The sequence below is a fragment of the Echinops telfairi genome, unplaced genomic scaffold (genome assembly GCF_000313985.2).
Source record: "Echinops telfairi isolate 266 unplaced genomic scaffold, ASM31398v2 ScPeMD7_443;HRSCAF=831, whole genome shotgun sequence".
Lineage (NCBI taxonomy): Eukaryota > Metazoa > Chordata > Mammalia > Afrosoricida > Tenrecidae > Echinops > Echinops telfairi.
The window spans coordinates 27523436-27529457 of record NW_022104341.1 but is presented as its reverse complement, the minus strand read 5'-3'; positions in this window follow the sequence as shown (position 1 = coordinate 27529457).

The following is a 6022-nucleotide window of genomic DNA, read 5'->3' as shown; positions in this document are numbered from 1 at the left end:
AAATTTAAAAATATAACTATATGTAAACACAGAAGATAACAATGAAATGTAATCCCATGACCCATACAGGAGTATTATTAACAGTTTGGTGCCCACCCTTTAAGCATTTTACTATGGTTATATACATATTTAAATATGTATATTTACCTTGTAAACTATTTGTGCTATTTTTTAAAATGGGCTTATGGGGGGAAAGTCAGGTGAGGTTTTTTGAAAATCACGGGAAAGTAAGACCAGTGAATCATAATTCCCTAATGCTGCGAGACTCTGAAAATATAGCAGAGTACCATTTTCTCTTGATAATTTAGGAAGAGGGTAACATATTTCATACCTAGGATTATGGCAAACAAAATTGGAAAAGTTTATTTTCAAAAGGAAAATGAAATAAGTTGTAATCACCAGAAAACCACCTCCTTAGGCTTCTGGACTGACTCCCCCACAGCTTTATGTTGCGGTATTATTGTTGAGGGCTCTTTAACATTGCATAAGACTTTCAGGGAGGAAGGAGTGAGGCGAAGTTCTATGGAAGAAATAGTCATGGAACAGGTGGATGACTAGGCTATATGTTGACTTGAAAGCTATATGAGCTCAATTTAGTGGCTTTGGGCAGCAAATGCCATGAACACCATTTCGAATGCACTTAGCAATAAGAAAATGTATTCTCCCATCTAACAGGAAGCCCAAAGGTAGATGGGCTCCAGGTGGGCCGTGTCAGGGCTCCGTTCGGCGTCTTCCTGATGTTCTCTACTTTGCGCAAGCCCCTATCAGCTTCACCCCGGAGCTGAGACCAAGCTGGCTGTCCCAGTGCAGAGACAACATGGGCACGAAGGCCATTTCTCCTTGTTCTTTCTTGGGAGCAAGGAATTCTTCCCAATGTTCATCCCTATCCCCACCCCCCACTGACTGCCCGTCGTTTGTTGGCCAGATTTGGGTCACGTGGCAGCTCCTGAGCCATTCAACGGGACCCCTAGGATTGCTTGGACCAGAGCTTGTCCCTGGAGGAGTACTGAGCCCGCTCCCCAGAATCACACCGGGGAGAGGTGGGTAACAAACAAAATCAAGGTTCTATCCGGAGGGAGGAAGTAAGACAAGGGAGGGAGGGATCTTGAGTCAGCCGCCGGAGTCGGCTCCAGAAAACGTGGTCCTCATCTGAGTGGGAGTGCAGCAGGCAGCCTCCAGACCGTTGCCTCCACAGGGCGTTCTGGAGCATTTTTCTGTGAAGCACCATTTCTCCCTGCCTTTGGGCTGCAATCTTGTTCCTCTTTTCCTTAGTGGCAACCACAGTGGAAATCTTACTATGCAAACACTCGAGCGCTATCAAAGGATCCGACCATATAAGGTGCTCAGGGGCTTTTCTTCTTTTAAATAGGAAACAAAACTATTTATACTTTTACAAGGAGTCTGCCCTGTTTTAATAAATATTTGGCCAACGTTCTTGATTCAAAGAGCACACTGACCCTTCTGCGGGGTTTGTTTGGCCCTAACTGAAGCCGTTCACTCACTTCCTGCAAATACAAGCAGCAAGTGTGTGTTCTTGGGCGCTGGCAGTGACTCCAGCCGTGCTGGCTTGTGACTCGCTGCAAGCTGTATTTTCTTAGGCATCGTGGGTCAGGTGGCTTTGAAACCCCAGCCCGAGTCAGACCCCACTCTGCGTCTCAGATCACCAAATGGTGCAATTGGAAATGGATCGACTGTGGATAGATCACACAAACAAATGAATAAATAAATAAACCGCATTCACGTGGCCCTGGTGAGTGCAGCCTGCTGGACGATACATTTCCAGTGAATGGTCGAGGTCCAGGATTCGGTAATAAGCCTCAACTGTTTGGAGAAGTTCGGCTTCCCTGGGTTAGGAAACAGTGTGCGCTCTGAGAGAAGCTGGTGGAGTCCCAGCTGTTTCTGATTCATCGGCCTTCAACTCATTCTGCGGTGTGGGTTTGTAGGAAACACCCCCGGCCCAACCACCTTCTCATCTTCTCAAGTGTCCTTCTGCCAGCTGCCTCAGGAAGGGGGTGGTGCAGCTGCAAGGAGGGCTTTTAATCACTCTCAGAACAGTGCAGGGCTGCCCTATTGGAAGCGACCCCACCATGCCACACAGCAGAGTTGGCCAAGGCTGGCCCTGGAGGCTGGGTGCAAGGTTTGGAACAGAGCTTATGCCATCTGTCCTGCTCACAGGACAATGTAGTTCTGCCTCCAGCCCCAGTTCCTTATGCCCTAGTCTGGGCTGGCAGTTTCAGCTCCTAAATCCACCCTGCCAATAAAGAAGTCGTCAGTAGATAGCAAGAATCCCGAAGGATTCCGAATAGTAAAATGTCAGGGCTGGACATAGCTTGAAAGACCATCTAGTTTCACCGAATGTCTTAGATGAGTAGTCTGACCAGGGGTTTGATGGCACCCTGCGTCTGCCCTGGGCTTGTGCCATTCTCTCAGTCCTGGCTGTGTCAGAAGCCAGGGGAATCCACAATCCAATCTATAAAGTGTGGGGAGCTGAAGCGGAACAAACACTCGCTCCTTCTGGTGCCCCACCACGTAACTAGCTGAAATTTTCGGAAAATAAAGGCCCCCGCGTCACCGGTCCACTGAGAGTAAACAATTCAACTGGCGCAAAGCGGTGCTTGGCATCTGGAGAGAGCTCAATAAAAACACCAGTCGCTGTGGAGGCTCTCTGACTCCCCAGGAAGGCAGGGCGGTGGAAGCGGCTCCAATAGCCATCGCTCAGAAGGGTCTAATTCCAGGCATGTGACCTTTGATAAGTCATTCACCTCAAACCCTCCCTTCCCTCTGCCTTCCTCGCATGAGGACTTTCTGCCTCTGAAAGTCTTTTGTCAGTCACGAAACTCTGCACCAGAGGGCGTCTTCCAGTGACGCCTGTTCAAATCTGATTCTGCTTCAGCAGAGCAGGAGAGGAACCCAGGATGGCATCTCTAGCAAGCTCCCAGTCATGCTGATGCAGCAACACCCCCACCCCCCCCCCCCGGCCCCGCCCCGTGTACCTTCCGTGCCACGGATAATAATGTACTTATCTCTCTCCCCAGGGCAGGAAATGTGTCCCCAGCCCCCATCACAGACCTGGATCCCAACACGAGGGAAGCGTTCTGGTTCTCAGTGGGACAGCAACTCCCAAGACCTTCCAATTATCTCCTGGATTCCAGATGTAGTCTAGAGCTCCAAATGGAGCTCAGACCAGTGAGAAAGCAAAACTCACTGCCATCGAGTCAATGCTGACTCACAGCAACCCTATAGGACAGGGTAGAACTGTCCCTGTGAGTTTCTGAGACGATAACTTTTTATGGGTATAGAGAGCCTTGTCTTTCTCCACTGGAGTGGCTGGTGGTTTTGAACTGCTGAACTTGTGGTTAGCAGCTCAATGAGTAATCACGCCACCACCAAGGGGTCCTTCAGATAATGAATAGGTTGCTCCTAAAGATTTCTCCAAAAGTGAGTCCCTCTTGGTATCTCCTAGTTTTAAGCTGCCGCTGTTGCCTGGGATCAAGCCAACCCCCTACTCCTGGCAAGTCCAGGCACAGTAGAACTAAAGGTGCCACCCCCATGGTCATCTGCCGATTGGGCCATTGTGCTCCCTAGGGTTTTTATTGGCTGATGTTTGGAAGTAGACATCTTTCTAGTCCATCTTAGTCTTCAAGCTCTGCTGAAACCTGTTTGCCTCATAGCAACACCAGTGACCGATGGGTGCTAGGTATGCACCAGGTGCTCTGATTGAGAATCCAACCCAGGTCTCCGTGTGGAAGGTAACAGGTTACCAGTGATGCGTCGCTGCCTCATTTCAAGGTGTTACTTGCTTATTAAATTTAGTTCTCAGTTTCATAGCAATCTCACACTTAGCTCAGAACCGGCCTGCAGATCTGGTGGTGTCAGCGTTCTAAAGCCACTCCCCTAACTGCTGGCTCTAATCCCTTGGTTGTTAAACTCCTCCCTGCTCCAGTGGGCCTAGTACCGGAGTTTGCTGTTGGGAGGCCAGGTGGGATACCAGGGCAACGGGCGATGATAAATTTAACTCTAAGACCGGGAGCCAAACGATGTTGAAAACAGTTTCTGGCTACCTTCTAAACGCTGGGATCGAGGGGGCACGAGTGAAAGTAGAGGCAACAGCAACATTCGGCAGAGCGGCCAGGAAAATTGTGAATAACAGGAAAGAGACTTGAAAGAGAAATGTGTTCGTGTTTTAAGAGAATTGCCGTAATGTGAACAGGCCAACATCGCTGAGAGGACTTAACCGGATTTAATTAGCAGGGGTGAGGGCCTGAGTGTTTGAAACTTTACTTTGGTGTTCTGGAGGGTCAGGGAGTTGAAGGGTTTGGCATTTGAGAATGAGTTCCCTAGCTGGGAGAAGGAGCACAGAGATGGTCCTAAGAACAAGGCTGCTTCGAGCTATACTTCCAGCCTCCAAGGTTTCTTGATGGCAATGTTAGGAGGAGAAATGAGGACCAAAGAACAGAGGCCCACTGATTAAGTCCTGCTTTAGCCTCAAGACTCAGCTGTCCTGACACCTGCCTGTATCCTCGCCACCCTTGTCCCCCTCGGTCCGTGAGTGCTCCAGGTGGCAGAGCCTGTGTCCCCAGCTCTCATCAGGAACCAGGAACACCTGGTTTGCGTGTTTCTGTAATGAGGATGAGAATTCAAGATGAAGAGTGGACAGAGGCAGAAAAACCACAGAGGAGGAAATAAAAATAGGAGAAAGGAGGTTGGAGAGAGAGAGAAAGAAGCCATGGGAAGCCAACCTTTCACAGTTCCAAGAACGTCTTCCAAAATCTTTCAACCCCAGGCCCTGTGAAATGGCTCTGCTTTCCAGCGGAGCTTGATTTCATGTGTGTAGTGAAGCTAAAGGACCTCTGAGGCTAACGTTGAACGCTCTCCACGGCCTCCAGGTGGCCGTCCTAGTTGGAGGGGAGGGAGGAAGACCCCGCTGGGTGGGTCCTAGTTTGCTGCTGATTTCCCTGTGTCTGAAGGCAGGCGAAAGTAGGAGCAGGCAGGGGAAACACCAGGACAGACGCTGTCCCTTCGCCTCCTGGACCGAGAGGGCTGGCCTCCGCGTCCGCCTCCATGGGAGGGAACCGAGCCACGGGGCCTGCGGTCTGCTGACGCTGCGTTCCCTAAAGCTGCAGCCCGGAGGCGGTGTTATTTCAGCCACGCTTTGTTGGACGGCAAATATGTGAGCTGCTTTATGAGGTTTGGGGGCTCTGTAGAGTCTTCAGGTTCACAGCTGAACTGCCCCCACACGAGCTAACCACTCAGACCAGGCACTGTTTTTGGGGTTAGCCCAGGAAGCAGTTCCCATCCCCTCCGGCACGTCCGAGCTTGAGGGTGTGCTGAAAAGGGTAAAAGCTCACGAAGGCTGAATTTCAGAAAACCCCGGGGGGCTACTTTTGCTCCCAAACTTCTTGCTGCGGTGACAGTGAATTGTGGAGTTTCCTCAGCACCCCCCACCCCCCAACCCTCTCCTATCCCTACCTCCACCCCCACCAGCAGGGAAAGGCAGCCTCTGTTCCCTCTCATTCATGTAACCAGAAAACTAAGTTGTAAACGCTGCCTTTCCGGTGGAGCCACCAGATGTGACTTTGGGCCCAACTTGTAACCTCTGGGCCAGTGTTCCTTCTCTGTAAACCTCAAGCATTGCTTACAGTCTGCTTGGTGGCCTGGGGTTCTTGCATGAGCCTGTGGGGTGTTTTAAAACATTTACGAAAATACAGACAGTGGATGGTTGTGGACATTTTTGTGAAGGTGTCAACTCAACCATGTTGAAGCCAAGTCTCCCAGAATTCTCCTCTCTCTCAAACTAACAGACTCACTGCCATCGAGTCCCTGCCACCTCACGGCGCCCCTAGAGGGCAGGATTGAACTGCCCATGTGGGTTTTCAAGACTGTAACTATTTACGGGAGTAGAAAGCCTCCTCTTTCTCCCATGGAGTGCTTGGCAGTTTTGAACTGCTATCCTTGCAGGTAGCAGCCCAACGCGTTACCACTCTACCATCAGGGGTAAATGCCCTTGCCCCTGGGGCAAGTG